This window comes from Macrotis lagotis, chromosome 5 (assembly GCF_037893015.1).
Source record: "Macrotis lagotis isolate mMagLag1 chromosome 5, bilby.v1.9.chrom.fasta, whole genome shotgun sequence".
In the NCBI taxonomy this organism is placed as follows: Eukaryota; Metazoa; Chordata; class Mammalia; order Peramelemorphia; family Peramelidae; genus Macrotis; species Macrotis lagotis.
In genome coordinates, this window is record NC_133662.1 from 138081105 (window position 1) to 138099013 (window position 17909).

Consider the following 17909-nt stretch of genomic DNA (forward strand, 5'->3'; position numbering starts at 1 on the left):
TCTGAGGCCGGATTTGAACTTAGGCACTCCTGACTTCAGGGCCAGTGCTCCATCCACTTCGCCACCTAGCCGCCCCTCAAAGCTCCTTTAAAAGGGAAAAAAAAGTAGGAAGGAATGTAGGAGTGGTGCGAGTAGGTTACATGAACTTCATTTTTAAACTGGTTAAAGAAGGGAAGAACATACACAACTGAGCGCACAAATGCATTTCACTCAACATGGAAACAACAGAGTAAAAATAAGGGGGAGAAAAAGATTTGAGGAAGGATTAGTCATAAGCAAATAAATTCTAAGTATGTGATGGTGGAAAAAAATTAAATGGAAATAAAGGGTAAATACCTATGACTGGGCTCTGGGGGAGAAAATAAAAGAAAAGAAAAGAGAGAAAGGGAGAAAAAAACCTAGAGCAATGGTAATGAATATACTCTTCTTTGCTCTTTTTCTCTTTATAAAGAAAGGGGGAAAAGTATAAGAGAACAGAGTGAAAGAAAATACACAATTTGTGGTCTTAACTATGGTAATAATGAAATGAAGTCATTCATAAAACAACAGTGTAGTAGAATATATTAGACAATAGATAAAAATATGTTGTTTTTAAGAAATATACTTGAAACAAAAAAATTAACACAGTTAAATAAAATCTAGAACAATCTGTTATGCTTCAATTGAAGAAAAAACAGAGTTTGGCAATTTTCTCAGATAAGGCAGTAGTCAAAATAGATAGACTTATAAGAGGTAAACAGGGAAATTATAATATATCAAAAGCTACCATAGATACCAATCACTATCAATAATAAATTTATGTGTAACAAAGGACATACTATCATATTACAAAGAAAAATTATAGTAAAACCCTATTAATGGGGGGGGGACCTCAGTATACTTTTTTTTAGACCCAATCAAATCTATCCAAAAACAAACAAAAAAGAAATTAAGAACCTATATGTAATAATTTTTAAAATAGATGTATAAACTTCTGTAGTATATTAAATGGAAAGAGAAATATACATATTTCTCATCTGGTATGGCACTTTTACAAAAATGATCATGTATTAGGATCTAATTTCCTCATAAATAAATGAAGAAAATCAGAACTATCAAAAGCACCTTTTGGGGGGGGTGGCTAGGTGGTGCAGTGGATAGAGCACAAGCCCTGGAATCAGGAGTACCTGAGTTCAAATCTGACCTCAGACACTTAATAATTACCTAGCTGTGTAGTTTTGGGCAAGCCACTTAATCCCATTTTTGCTTTGCAAAAAAAAAAAAAGCACCTTTTATGGGCTTTAATAAAATAACTATGGTATTCAATAATATAGAATATAATATTCAATACCAAAGAAAATTAAAATTACTTGGAGAATAAATATCAACCCTAAATAATAGAAGAAAATCAAAACAGATCATAGAATCAATTAATAATTTCATTAAAATTAATAACAACAGAGACAACATGCCAACATTTTGAAAATATTGCCAAAGCAGTACTCAGGGGAAAATTACACACACATAGACATTCATATGAATGGATATATGTATGTACATATATTATATATATATATATATATATATGTAAATTTCTAAAACATTGATCAACAAAAGAACAAATCAATAAATTGGTCATGTAACTTAAAAACACTTCAAAAACTAAAAAATAAAATCCTAAACACTAAAAATAGCTAAAAAAATCAGTGAAGAAATTAATAAAAGTGAAAGCCTAAAAAGCACTGAATTAATAAATAAAACTAAGAATTGTTTAAAATAAAATAGATAACTCATTAGCTAATTTTATTTTTTAAAAGCAATAAAATAAATAACCAGTATAAAAATAAAAAAGATGAGTTCACAAAAATATGAAGGAATAAGGAATATTATTAGAAATGATTTTCCCAAATTATGTGATAACAACTGACAATCTAAATGAGATGGATGAATATTTACTTTTAAAAAATTAGAGTTCAGATTTGCATAAATAGAGAACCTCAACAATTCAATCTCAGAAAAGGAATTTGTACTAGTCACAGATGAGCTCTCAAAGCAAAAAACAAAAGCTCTAAGGTTAAATGGATTTATAAGTGGTTTCTATCAAGCCTTTTAAAAATTAATTCTGATTTTTACATGTTATTTGAAAAAAAAGGAGCCTAATCAAAAATCTTATACAATATGGTTATGTTACTCAAATGAGGGAGAATTAAATCTGAGAGAGAAAATTATAGATCACTATCTCTGATGAATACTGATTAAAAAATTTTAAGTGAAATATTATTAACACATTATAAAGATTATACCCTATGACTAGTTTGGATTTATACCAGAAATGGAGGGTTGGTTCAACATTAGGAAAACTATCAACATAATAGACACATTAATAGCATGAATGACAAAAAATCTCATGATTATATCAATAGATGCGGAACATTTGGACATTTCAAAAAAAATTCCTGTTTTAAAAAACACACACTAGAAAAATAGGAATTAATTGATCTTTCCTTAATATAATAAGAAGCATCTATCCAAAACCAAGAGATAGAATTACATGTAATAGAGGCCTTTCCATAAAATCAGTGAAAAAATAATGGTATCCATTAATACCATTATTATTTGTTATAATGCTAGAAATGCTAGGTGCAGCAATACAGGATAAAGAAATTGAGGGAATGAACATAGGAAAAGAAGAAACAAAATGATCACTTTTAGCAGATGATACAGTGAGTAAGTGAAGCCTACAAAGTTAACTAAAAATTATTTAAAACAATAGCCAGCAAAGTTGCAGGACATAAAGTAAACCCTAATAAATCATCAGCATATCTTTATATTTAACAAAATCCCACAGGAATAGCTAGAAAGAACAATTACATTTAAAATGATTACAATATGTATAAAATGCTTGGAAGTTTAATCTTCTAAAATACTCATAGGAACTATGTGAATATAACTACAAATCACTCTTTACATAATTAAGACAGATCCAAATAAATAGATAAATATTAATTGATCAAGGGTAGGCCAAGTCAATATAATAAAAGGATAAGTACTTAAATTAACTTACTTTTTCAGTGTCATGCTACTATTCAAACTATCAAGGGATTATTTAATGGGAAAAAAAGAATTCTTTGCCTCAGCACAGAATGGGTTACTTGCCACATATTCAAAGATGCTGTGTGATTTCACAAAGTGAAACATTGCCAACCATAGGGGAGAAGTAATGTTACTTATCCCTAAACCTGCAGCTGCAACAGCCAGGGGGTGAGAGACAAAATAGCAAACTCCCAAATTGTCTGTGATGCCTGGTCTCGGAATTATTCCTACAAGGCAGAAAGCTCATGAGATTTCCTGCTCCATGAATCCCCCCAGGTTGCAAATATTACTTTCCACTTCCAGACCCAACACACCAGGATCTCATCTATCACAGGATTCTCCTGAGGCAGTGAAAAGAGACCTGGAAGGGAATTCTTCATTGTAAGGCAACCACTCCTAAGACAGCCTCGGCGGTGGAAATGTGAAACCTCTTCTCATCACACATATGTTATCCCTGCAGAATGAAAGCAAGTCGATATCGGTAGGAAACATGCCACAACTGAGTAGAAGGGATTTGAGGTTCTAAGAAGCAAAATCCTTGTGTTTTGAACGCTTAACCAGCAGTCATCAGAAGTGGGCTCTGTTCCCAGTTCTGGCATTGACTCACCAGGTGACAACTTAATTAACGTCTTTGTGGCTTTGAATGTTTCCACCTGAATCACCCAGCCTCTCTCCCATCCTGAGACAGGATGCAGTCAGTGGATGTTTATGGAACATACCAGAGTCCTCCAAGAAAGTCACAATCACTATCATGATTGGTTTATTTTATTAGTCTGTGATTTTCAGGAAAGAATTTTATTTACTCCTTTATGGGGAATAATGGAAATGAGGGCTGAAATTTGTAACATGCTTGATTTTTCACAAAGTGCTTTACATGCATTACTTTTCTTGATGCTATCAGTAATGGTATATATGATGTGAGTCATAAACAAAGGGGACTGTAGCCTAGTCAGTAGAGGTCTGGTCTTGGAATTAGGAAGACCTAGATTTAAATTTTACCTCTGACACATAGAATATGAATGATCCTAGGCAAATCATTCAATATCTCAGGGTGTCAGACAACTGGGAGAAGCTAGGTGGTTCCATGGATAGACCACTGAGCTTGGGATCAGGAGAGTTTAAATCCAGTCTCAGGATTTAAACTAACTATATGACTCTGGGAAAGTTACATAAATCCTATTTATCTCAGTTTTCTCATCTGTAAAATGAGTTGGAGAAGGAAATAGCAAACTAGTAGCTCTGGCAAGAAAACCCCAAATGGGGTCATGAAGAATCCAAAGCAACTGGAAATGACCAAACAACAAGAAATTTAGTTGTTTGTAAGAATAAAGTCACAGAGGAGTTGTAGATTTCTTATTGGAAGAACTTCCTATAATGCAAATTCTGAAGAGGAAAAGTAAACAGGAGGAACTATAGAAAATCTGTCTTAGAACTTAAAATGATTATATCAGAGTTCATATTTGAGATATAACACAGATTTTTTTCAAAATGAATAGGAATTAACTATCAAATTCTGACATGACTTAAGGCTGTGATGGAGATAATAATACACTTATACAGTGCTTTAGGGATCATATTTTTATTGTTGAGTTGTTTAGTCATGTCCAACTCTTGATGACCTTATTTAGGGTTTTCTTGGCAAAGATGCCATTTTCTTCTTCAGCTTTTTACAGATGAGGAGTCTAAAGCAAACAGTTAAGGGACCTGCCCAGGGTCACATAATAGCAGGTTTCTGAGGCTAAATTTGAACTTAAGAAAATAAGTCTTCTGGAATCTGAGCCAGCACTCAATCCATGGTACCATCTAGATGTGTAAGGGATCTCAGAGGTTATTAAATCTATCTCATTTTGTAGAAGAAAAACTGAGACCCAAATCAATTAAAAATTGCCAAGGTCATACAGATAGCAAATAGCGAGGCCCAGATAATCTAATGCCCTGACCTGGGTCTGAATCTCGTGCCAAATACTTACTCAAAATGTAACCCCAGACAAGTCACCAACTTCTCTGGATTCTAGTTTCCTCTGCTGAAAAATGAGTGTGGGTTGGTTTTGATTTCCTGAAGATTTCCAACTCCAAAAAAATAAATCTCTGACCTTAATCTAAATTATGAATCCAAATCCAACAATGCTTCCACTGTTTCCATATACATTTTCCTTCATAGTAACCCTTTGGAACTTGCAATAGAAATATTAATATTCAGATTTTATAGGTAGAAAAACTTGAAACCCAGAAAATTCAATCATAATTTATTAAAAGCAGCTTTATTAAGCAGATTTTATTAAGATTTATTTATTTGTGAAAGGTACAAAATCAAAAATGAAGCACCTCTTGTCCTGAAGGAGCTTACATTCTTCTGCAGAGATAATGACCTTCCAAGATTCACTACTAGTGCTCAAAGCCATAGCTCATGTCCTACTCTTTTTCCTATAGCACATGCATCAGTCTTTAAGATTTTATGAGCCAAAGACCCAAATATATATATTTATTTATCAAGCTTATTTTTGGTAGCAAAAAACTCAAAACTAAAAGGGATACTCAACAAGTGGTGAATGAACAAATTATGGTATATGAGTGCAGTGGGTACTAGTGTACTATTAAAAATGATGAAAGGGATTATTTCAGATAAGCATGAGATGACTTACATGAAATTATGTAGAATGAGTGAGCAGAATCAAGAGAAAAATTTATAAAATAACATCCTAAAGACAACTTTGAAAGATTTAAGCATTCTAATCAATACAAAAACTGACTTCAATTCCAGAAGATCAATGATAAAAAAGTGCTTCCTTCCTCCTGACAAAGAGGTGATGGATTAGAGATACAAAATGAGACATGCATTTTTAGGTAATGGAAGAAATTGTTTTGCATGACTGTACATTAGTTAAAAGGGTTTTTCTTTTATACCTTTTTCTTTGCATGATTAGGAAAGAAAACAAATGCCTGTTAGTTGAAAAATAAAATAAGTTTTAATGAAGATTCTAAGAGACTTAAGATTGAAAAAATGATCATGCAAAAAAGTTTTAGCTTTCAATTTTCAAATAATTCCTAAATTTTCCATTTTCATTTGTATATGTAAATACTATTTAAATATTGAATTTCCCATCTTAGTGTAAGGTATTTGAAAGTTAAGACCAGCTGGATTTGGTGGTTCATGCCTGCTTGAGGTTAATGAGCTTGAGTTTGGGAGTATTGAATAACAGTAGACTTAACTGATTGGGGGAATCCACCGAGATCCACACCAGTATGCTGAGCTCCCTTGGAGCATGAGCTATCAGACTGCTTAAGAAGGAATGAACAAGGTCCAAAAGAGAGCATGTCAAGGCTCTCAAAAGTTTGGGATCAGGTCCCTGAGTAGCAGCTGCTGCACTTTGGACTTAGACTAGATATGGAGACTTTCTTCTTCCTGATAGTCTGTCTCTTCTCTTCTCTTCTCTCTAGGTTTTCAGGTCACTCATCTCCCTAGTTCTTCTCCTACCTCTCTGACTTCTCTTTCTGATCCTTTACTTGATTTTCATCCACATCATACCTACCGAAGGGGAATAATCCCATAAAGTTTTGTTCTGGGCTCTGATTCTTTTTCCTCAATAGTCTTTTATTTGTTGATCTCTTCAGTTTCCATGCATTCAATTATCATCTCTAGACTGAAAATGCTCAAATCTACTAATTAAACTCTAACCTCTCTGCTGATCTCTAGTCTTCTAATTCCAAGCTGGATATCTTAAATGCAACATGTCTAAGACTGAACTCATCCATCCCCTTATTCAATAAACATCAGTGCCTCTCTATTATCTCTAAGATAAGATAGAAAATCCTCTGGTGTTCAAGCCTTTCATAACCTTCCCCTTCTTTTCTACTTTTTCTAATCTTCTAACATATTATACTCCTAACCTACTCTTTGATTCAATGACACTGACTTCCTTGTTAATACTTAAACAAGATATTATGTCTCCTGGCTCTGGGAATTTTCACTACCTACTTACTGACTTCCCTACATTCCTTCAAGTTTCAGCTAAAATTCCACATACAGAAAACTTTTCTTGATTTCTACTTAGTTCTAACTTCTCTCTGTGATTATTTCCAGTTTATTCTGGTATATAATTTGGTTTTTTTTTATAGTTTATATATTGTCTCTCTCATTGGAGTTGTAAGCTTCTTAAGTGAAGCAATTGTCTTTTGTTTTTCTTTTTATCCTTAACATTTAGGACAGTGGCTAACATATGATAGGTGCTTAATACATATTTATTGGTTGACTTACTCAGTTTTATATAAGTTACTAGTACATTTTTTTCAGAGCCCTAGTCTGACATACTCCCTATTACTTTAAACGATAATTAATTTCATCCATGTGGCACTTCCTTCAACTGTTAATAAACTACAATGCCTCCACTGAGGAGATTAATTCATGAGTTGTGGACAAAAAAAAAATCATCCCTTGGTGTCCAACCTTTTGGTATGGAGTCTTTCCACATTGAGCTAGGTCATTACTCAAAGAGTGTCTTCCAGAGCAATCTCTGAAGTCTTTCTACCATAGTAGTAGCTTGTGTTCTACTGATCTCTAACTTTTGAGAACTTAGGGTCATCTTCACGGTATAATGAAATATTGCAGTACACCAGTGGATTTACATTTTATAGACACCTGTACCCATTCTATCTACATTTATATTTTATATATGTCTCTTATGTCTTTATATATAATGATTTTTTTGTTGTTAGATCTGTGATTTCTTCTGTGCCCAGAGAGTTAACTATCTCTATAGATATATTTCTAAAAGGGTCACAGTCATGATGTGTCAGAAATGGGATTTGAAATTAGAACATCTTGACTTCAGAACTAGCCTTCTATCTTTATTGGTATTTACACACACACACATATGTATAATGCATATCATTTTTTGAGTTTTTCAAAATCTCCTCAGCTGCTTTATTCTGGAACTGGCCTAAAGATCTTTCATTAGCCTTTTGTGTATTTCGTGCATTTCTAGAGATGAGTCAATAAAAAAAGCTTGAGGAAATATAATTCTGCTAATTTCCTAAATCCTAAAATTAATAAAATACTAATTATCTGGATGTGGGATTTATAACCCTAGAGAATTATCTGGCATGCCAATTCCCAATCAATGTCATAGAACTCAGAACTGGAGCTGGAAGGGTCAACAGTCTACAGATCACAGAAGGTATTCCAAACCTTCATTTTACAGATAAAGAAACTGACCCTTAAAGGTTGAATGGGTTTCCTATGGTCACATAGATATTAGTTATCATAGGTGGAATTTGGAACCATGTTCTCTGACTTCAGAACAAGGACACCACCCTTCTACTTCTTAGAAAACATGCTAGGCCTTTCTTATGGTTACACAGCTAGGATGTAGCAGAAGCAAATCCTAGCTCTTCCTTCATACAGTAAGGTTTATATAATAGAATTATGCTGCTTTTTAGAATAATCAAAAGAAGTTACACTGTGTTTTTAGGAAAATTGGTCTTTTCCAGAATGTAATTTCTCCAAGGCTTCATCTAAATTTTTAGGCCTTAAACCTTTCTAATTTACACAGGTGCTTTAAGGTACTGAATATTTCCAAATATTTTCAGTGCTTTGATATACAAGGAGTATTTTTCACTCTAATAAAATGCAACTTTTAACACAAACCTCAGGGAAATATAGACCATCAAACCTGCAGCTTAAATATTTTAATACCTTTCCTTTAAATCCTCTCCTGTTCTTTAGAAATAATAAGCAGCCACCCCTGAAAAAAATCAATCAATCAATCCAGAGGAGCAGTGATGGTAAGTTTATTTGTATAAAACCTTCAGGAAATGAGGGCAGAAGTGGAGACGTTAACTTAGGAAAGTTTGTGGGTTGGTAGCTAAGTAAAACTTTGCAACTTTAAAAAGTTAGAAAATCCCTTACCATATATTTCTATCCCATTGGTCCCACAAAATAGTATGATTATTTATGCTTTTTTCTAGCATACTGCAAAGTAGGAAGTAGGTCATCAATTGGCCGACAGGGGATATTAATTAACATGTCCAGTAGTAATAACCTAAAAGACAATATAGATAAATAATCTTTCCGTATCTTAGATTTATAGATTCTGAGCTCAAGGGCCATGTATATGTCTAATATAAAGGAAGCAAAATAGTAAACATAAGGCCCTAGTAGTACAGGTTGATTAGATTATACTTAGCAGAGGCACCAGAAATCATCTGAAAGCCTTGAAAAGCTGCTGAATGCTACATGGATATCCTTACTAGACAACAAAGTTCTCATACTTTTTAGATATAGCATGGTTTCCACATTAAAGTTTTTTTCCTGAATCAAAATTTGTTTTCACTTACTCCTAGCCTGTACCCCATTGGGAAAAAAAAAAAACAAATTCCTTGCCACAAATATACATAATCAAGAAAACCAAACTTCCTTATTGATTGTGTAAAAAAATCTATGTTTCATTTCATACCCCAAATACTTAATCTCTCTGTTAAGGGTAGTTAGCATGAAATATCATTGGTCTTCTAGAATCATGATTAGTCATTGTGATGATGAGTTCTTATAATTTACAAAGTTGTTTTTCTGTACAATATTATTCTGGTTTTTTTAGGTTTTTGCAAGGCAAATGGGGTTAAGTGGCTTGCCCAAGGCCACACAGCTAGGTAATTATTAAGTGTCTGAAAGCAGATTTGAACCCAGGTACTCCTGACTCCAGGGCTGGTGCTTTATCCACTACGCCACCTAGCCGCCCCTGTACAATATTATTCTTGTATAAATCATTCTCCCAGTTTTGCTAATTTCATTTCTTATTAGCTTGTGTCTTTAAAATTGTTTACTTTTATTGCATTGATGTTATTTACATATATATATATATATATATATACTTAAATATGTGTGTGTGTGTGTGTGTCTGTGTAGTTTTTCAGATGCTGCTGGCTTCACTCTGCATCAATTCATACAACTCTGTCCATATCTCTTTGAAATTCTTTTGCCTCATTTCTTAGAGTATAGAGTAGTCTCATTGCATTCCTAAGCCATTTCTTTTATTCAGTCATTTCTCAATTGATAGATATAAAAAGACTTGATGACTCTGAGACAAGACTGAAAATAGGCAATGATTTTAAGTTTTCCCATGGTTGTGTGTATAATCATATTTCCCCAATTCAAATTAGTAAAATAATCTTTTTTTTCACTAAAAGATCTAGGAAATTTCTTTGTTAATCAGCCATCCTGATAGGATAATTAGAAGAAAGGATATCAAAAACAATTGCAATGCTATCAAACGAGCTATTGTGTTCAAAAATGGGAAGTCAAAAAAGGCAGCGATATTATGATTATCATCAATTCTTGCTAATGAAAACATCTACTATGATAGTTGATAGAGCAATAGATGTGGTCAGGGGGCCAGTGTTTCAGTTCTACTCAATGTGCCTCAGATTCTTCATCCATAAAATGAAAGACTTGGACTAGATAGTCCCTAAATTTATGATCCTGTGATTATGACCTCTTTTTGATCTGGCCAAAAGAACCCACAAAGTACTTTAGTCAATAAACACTTGATCGTCTTTCTAAGCAGTGAGACATAAAAGTTAAGTTCAAATTTGTTTGTAAAACCCTATGGAGGGGGGAGGGGTATTTTGTTTACTTGTAAACAAGTATATTTTATTAATGTTAAAAAAATTTGTACAAAATGAGAATAAAAAATAAATTAAAAAACCCTATGGAAAAGATGCTGCCTGGTCTGACAGTGAAAACCAATGGAAACAAAAACAAATTTATGGAAAGCATGGCATGAAATCCAGCTGATTTGCAACATCCTACAAACATAAAAAAAAATTAAACTGGCAGGAAGACAACAAATAAATGGAAAAATGAAGCAGATTTGTCACCATTTCTAGAATGATCTAATTTATTCATTGATAATAGTGGAACCAACACATTTGGAACCTAACATTGCAATCCCCTATGTGCTATAGGAAGAAACTGAAATGGTACTTAAGAAGGTGAAGTCAGAAAGAGTGACTGAAGTAGACCAAGTATGCACTAAGGAAATCTGTGCTATGACAATAACATTTTGAATGCAATGAGTAATCATTTTACAAGACAGCATGGGGTGGGGGGAGGAAATTTTCAAAGGAATGGGAAAAAATCAGAAATTATATTTTCCTTAAAATATTTAGAGGGCATCAATAGCTACCAACTCATCTACTGTTTCATCTTTATAAAATCTTAATGAGAATTATCTATATATCATTGATGAAAATATAAGATGAAAACAGGCTTTCACAATTTGCTTTAATAGACAACATTTTTACAGTCACACATTTGACTAAAAGATGGAGAGAATACAAGATAGCACTGTGCTTATTTTGTTTGTTGATTATAAGAATGCTGTTTACCTTGGTAGAGCAAAATTCAACCTTAAAGGTTATCTTCAAAGGAAAAAAACCTCTCTTTACATATTAGGGTCTCATAAGATTCCTTGATAAATGTATCATGGGAGATAATTTTAGCAACTATCTAAATTATTAAGGTAATATAAATCATAAATCAGGGCATTGTATAATCAACAAAAATTTTTGTCATTGTTATGAAAGATGTCCTACATAGTGTTGGATTGTAAGAATTGACTTCTAATTATTCCTGTTTCTGAATGACATTATCATCTTCTCACCTGACTTCATTACCTTGGAACTTCTCTGTCATCTGTATCATAATCCTTCCTCCCATCCCCCAGCCTAAAGTTCTTTATTGGAATAATTTATGCATCCTGAAATATCTCATCAACCTTAATATTCCACCTCATTGGAAAGAGAGAACATGAACTCTAAATTAGGAGAAACCTCAGCTCAGAATTCTTCACACTTCTCACTTGTCTATACTTCCTTAGGATTTCTCTGACTGACTTCTTTATCATTTCCCATCAGGTATCTCTCAGGTACCAACCCCTGCTTTTCAGCTTTCTTTCATGTTTTGCCTTCTATTGGATTATAAATTACCTGAGGAAAGAGACTTTTTCTTTTTTCTTTTTTCTTCTTCTTTCTTTTTTTTTTGGTAGAATAGTGCCTGGCACATAGTTGGTACTCAATAAATGTTTTTCAAATTGAACTGATCCAATCAAGTACCACAACAGGAATTCAGCAGCAAACTATATTACTCAAAAAAGTATCAATACATAAAGAAAAAAGTCACTTGATGAAAAATGTCTATTGGTTAGATGTGGATGATGGAAAATTCTTTTCCCAATTGAAGTGATTGTCTTAAATATTCAAATGGATCTGTGATCTCATTGAATTATGAGTTCTTTCCAAAGCAGATAATGATTTAGAACCCATTAATGCCTGCCCATCCTATTCAATTCTTGTCTTTGTCCTCTCATAAGTTTGCCACTGCGGATCCTCTCAGAGTACTAGAAGACTCCTGACATTGTGAGAGCACCATTGGGCCCACTTGTCATCTTTCATTCTTGCCATATGACTAAATCATCTTCTTTTCCTACCATACAATTCCTTGATTCCTTGATGTGATCTCTTTTGGACTCCTTGTTTGTAGCAGTGAATTTATATTGGTTAAATTTATGGATAAAATTAATAGAGTTAGTGTTGATGTCAGTTCTGTTGTCCATTTTCAATTTTTAATTGTTTAAATAGTTCAGAGTAATATCACTTGTTTGTCATACAATTTTCTCATTATTTCTCCTAAACTTCTTTCTTCTTTTTTTCTTTCTTCTTCCTTCTTTTTTGTTCTTTTTCTTTCTTTTTCCTCCAGCTTTTTTCTTTTTTTGTCTTTTTTTTTTACTGTTTTTGATCTTAACTCTGATGAGACTATGGTCCATCTATACACAGATCTCTCAGGGGTAGCTTCCTCATGAGAAGCTAGTCTTTGAATTCTATTTAAATGCAATCTACTTTGTTCTTTAAGATCTTGAATGTTTACTCTGTTTAGGCATCTATCAATTCTTTTCTTGATGAAAGTGCTCATGATATACAATCATGAAGCTTTTGTATATTCTACAAGTCTTTGGCTTTTCATATTGCTTCTTCCTAAATAATGTTTTCTCAAGTATTCCCCACTTCCTCATGTCTGTACTTCCCACCTTTGCATTTAAGTTAGCAAATTTCTCATGTTATTTTAATCTAGAGGGTTTTATAAAGTTTTCCAAAAATTTTTTTCTGCCACTTATTTCTCATGAACCAGTGTTGGTTTATAAGTTCCATGACAGTCTTTTAACAGATATTTATCATTAATATTAGAATAATTCATGATTAAATATCCCATGAATAATTAGTTCTTCTTGTCCTTGGTAGCATGATAAAACTCAAACTACCAATTTCTAATTTTCCTCTTCTAAGGAGTAACTATTCTATCCTCCCAATTAACTATATTCCTTTTTCCTACTTTGAATTTCATTTATAGATAGAAAGTCAAGAATGGTATGTTCCAGTTCCATCAACAGTGTGTTCACTTGGTCATTGGGGACAGATCTTACAATTAGAGTATGACTAGTGAAATTAAAGTTTACTAATGGTCTAAAAACTGTTCCCTTTCTACCAATAGGCCATGACCACTGACATAGAAGGGAACTACAAGAGACTGAAGACCATTTTAAATTTTTATATCTATTCAAGGTCTAGCTTCAAGAACTCTGTTATTAAGTCAGAGTCATTATAATTTAACCTACTAAGGAATTGGCACCAGATATTAGCAAACTAGTCTCATCATCATTATTACCACTACTATTCTGGATTTAATCTAGAATGCTCACATTTTCTTTTGTGTAATCCATATAGTAGTATATACCCCAAGTTCCTTGAAAGCTTTATGATTAGCTTAGTCATAGAAGAAGATGCAACTTGGGAAATCAGATTTCCTACTGATTGTTATTTATCATATGAATGGTCCTGGCAAAAGGCCTTAAAAGAGAAGTTTAAGTTAGAGAAAAGAAGATTAGATTTGATGTGAAAGAACCAGAATTAATAATTTTCTTAAATTGATTTAATTTTTTGCTAATTTTTGAACATTATCTCTTATTTGACATTGGAATTCCTTTTTAAGTTCTTTCAAGATTTTTTTTTATCTTGTGAACACTTGACATTACCTTAAGGGTAGGAGTGACTTTTTTTAAACCTCATTATCTTCTTTTTAATATGAACCCAGAACTTTTTTTACGCCAAAGTAGTTATCAATAATTGGATTATTTTCCTTTGTTTACTCCTTTATATTTTTAATTTGTCTTATTTTATTTTAGCACATTATTATTATTATTATTATTATTATTATTATTATTATTATTATTATTATTATCATCATCATCAAATTTTAAGCCTGAGTTGTGGGTAATGTCCTAGAAATAGGTCCTTACTGTTGTTGTTTTCTGAATTCTATTCATGGGCTCAATCTCAGAGACTCATTTCTTCCTCCCCTAAATCCCAGTCAGCTGCTCCAAAAATGTATCTTTTCCTTTCATAAAAATAGTTGGAGATAAGAAGCATGTCCACATGAAAAAGAGCACTTTAATTTTCTTATATGTAAAACAAGGGTGTTGGACTAGATGTTCTTTCTAATGCCTTTGAACCAAGAAACTTCAGCGATTCCTTATTGCCTCTAGGCTAAACCACTGTTACCATTTAGCATATAAAGCTGTTCACAATCCAACTTTAATCAGTTTCCAAGATTATATATTACTACTCCTCATTCATTCTGTTTCTGCCAAACTTGCCTACTTCCTATTTTTCATAGTCAACATTCCATATTGAAACTATTTGCCATGCCCAGAATATTTCATGTCCTTATCTTTACCTCTGATTCCCTTTAATACTCAGCTCAAGCATCATCTCTTTCAAAAAACCTTTCCTGATCCTGCTAGTTTTTAGTGGGTCATCTTTTCCCCTCCCCCTTATTATTTTGAATTTATTTATCCTCTGTGTGCTTTTCTATGAATGTCATATGCCAACCGCAGACTGTAAACTCCTTGAGGGCAAGGACAGTTTTACTTTTTTATTTATATATCCCATACCTATCCTGGTGCCTAGCACATAGTAATTCCTTAATAAATATTTGTTGCTTAATTTATTGACCTGGATATCCTTCTATTATTGAGCATATAGCCCAAAGAGAACAAAGTTAGGAAAAAAAGGCATCATATTTATTTTCCACCTGACTACCCACCTTTGGACTCCTGCATTGATGCACTTAGGGAACTAATGAAGAGAAACCTCATCATCCTGCAAGATTGTATCAGCCATGATATTCAACATTTAACAGTAATTTCAGTACTCTCTGCCTCTCTGAGTTGAAGGTGGAACAAAGAGCTCCGCTCAAAGACTCCAGTTAAGAAGTTTCATTACCTCTTATTTTCCCAACTGACTATATGACTTTGGATTTCTCCAACATGCACACTTCATTCTGGGTCTTTTTTTTTTTTTGCAAGGCAATGGGGTTAACTAACTTGCCCAAGGCCACATGGCTAGGCAATTATTAAATGTCTGAAGCCAGACTTGAACTTAGGTACTCCTGACTCCAGGGCCAGTGCTCTATCTACTGGGCCACCTAGCCGCCCCTTTCTGGGTCTTTCTTCACTAATTTATGAGTACCTTGAATGTAGTAACTGTTTTGTGTTTCTATCCCCAGTTTTTAGTTTTGTGCATCGTGTGCACATACTAGGTGATTAAATAATGCTAATTGACTATCACTGATGTTAAAAAAAAGCATCCACAAAAATTTTTGCAATACCAAAAATGTATCAAATGATTAATGTAACTATAAATATGACTAATATAACACTTCTTCCTGTCAGCATAATTCCTAATTTATTCTCTAAAATTACACATAATAATAATATATTATTTTATATGCAATAGTGTTCATATCTTTACATTAATTATTTATCAGTCTATCTTCTCCACTCCAGTTCCATGTGAGGCAGGGAATGCCTAATCTCTAATTTTACTTAACTAAAGTAACTAATAAAAATATAAGCATCCCATCAATCAGGTGGGTTCAAAACCTAACTCTGACACTTACTAGCTGTTTTATCATTGGCAAGATTCCTTTTCCTGAGTTCAAATCTGGCCTCAGATACTTATTAAGTCTTTTGAAGATCTTAAAGTGCTACATAATACTTGACGAGTGGTTGATTGAGTCTTTTTTCGTTCCTTGTTTCATTGCTTTTAGAGCTAGTCTTAAATTCTTAAAGGTATTTAGGAGTTCTCACAGCCCCTTAAGAAGTCAGCAAACCTGCCAAGAAGTGTTTTTACAGGATAGTGTTGTTTTCTAACCTCTTTGGAAGTCTAGTGGATTTATTATGGAAAAAAAAGCAACAACCCCAGAACACAGGGAAACAATGGTCAGAAATATTGATTAGACAATTGGATAGGCTTTAATCATTAGGAAGCTTTTTCCTGACATCAAGCTTAAATTTGCCTCTTGACAAGTTCCTTCCAAAGCTCCTAGTTCTGCCTTCTGGGGCCAAAGAAAAGGTCTGTCTCTCTGCTACTCAGTAGTGCTTAAATACTTAATAGTTATTTTGTCCCCACTCTTTGCTCTTCTTCAGACTTCAGTCCCTAGTTGGTTTCAACTAGTTTGCTGTAGAGAAAGGACCAACAACCCCTATCAACTCCCAATCAATCACCATACACAGAAGAAGGCGAGTCAACTTAGCTAAAGTAGCAAAGCACCTGAGGCTGCATGTGCCAAGCAAGTTAAAGTATCCTCCTTCTTGGGCCATACATCACTTCCTCTCAGATCTGATGAAGATAGCCCAGATACCTGAACCCAAGATACTTTGAAATAGCAACAACCCACCCCCAAACTTCTAAATGGTACAATAGAGTCAAAAAAAAACTAAGTTCAAATCTCACTTCAGATACTCACGAGCTCTTTGGCCCTGGGCAAAGTCACTTAACCTTTCTCAGTCTCAATTTTCTCAACTGTAAAATTGGGTTGCTAATAATAGCACCTACCATAGAGGGTTGTTGTGAAAAAGATAAGATAACTACATGAGGGGAAAGCATCTACTATTTAAATAACATCTACTATTTAAATGAATATTTATATAACATCTATTGTTTATATAACACCTACTATTTATATTAGCATTTATATAACACTATGTACCATGAATGTGCTAAATGCTTTATATAAATATTATCTTATTTGATCCTTACAATTACAAAAGATAAATACTTTTATTATCCTCATTTTACAGTTGATAAGTGACTTATCCAGAGTCACACAGTTAGCAAGTGTCTGAAGCCATATTTGAAGACAGGACTTTTTTTTTTAGGTTTTTGCAAGGCAAATGGGGTTAAGTGGCTTGTCCAAGGCCACACAGCTAGGTAATTATTAAGTGTCTGAGGATGGATTTGAACCCAGGTACTCCTGACTCCCGGGTGGGTGCTTTATCCACTGCCACACCTAGCCGCCCCGACAAGACTTCTTGATTACAGGTCCAGTGCTCTATTCATTGGATCATTAACTTGCCTCTTAAAACACTTTGTAAATGTTATAGCATTACCTAAATATTAATTCTAATTATTACCAAGACCCAGTAAAGAAAGTTCTTGCCAGCAAATTTCTTAGAATTTTCAAATGTTTCAACATTAAAAAGTGTTACTGTTTTATTAATGAAAATGATACTAAAAATAATATATTGCCATCTGTTTTGCCTCTAAAACCTAAGGGCAATGGGACTTTTCCATCTTACCCTACAGCTGAAATATCCCATATACGTTATCACTCCCATTTGAATGTGAGCTTCTTGAGAACAGCTACTGCCTTTCTTTTCTATTTGTAGAGCTAGCACTTAGCTTACTGTTTTGCACATAAATACTTTTAATAAATATATGCTTAATAA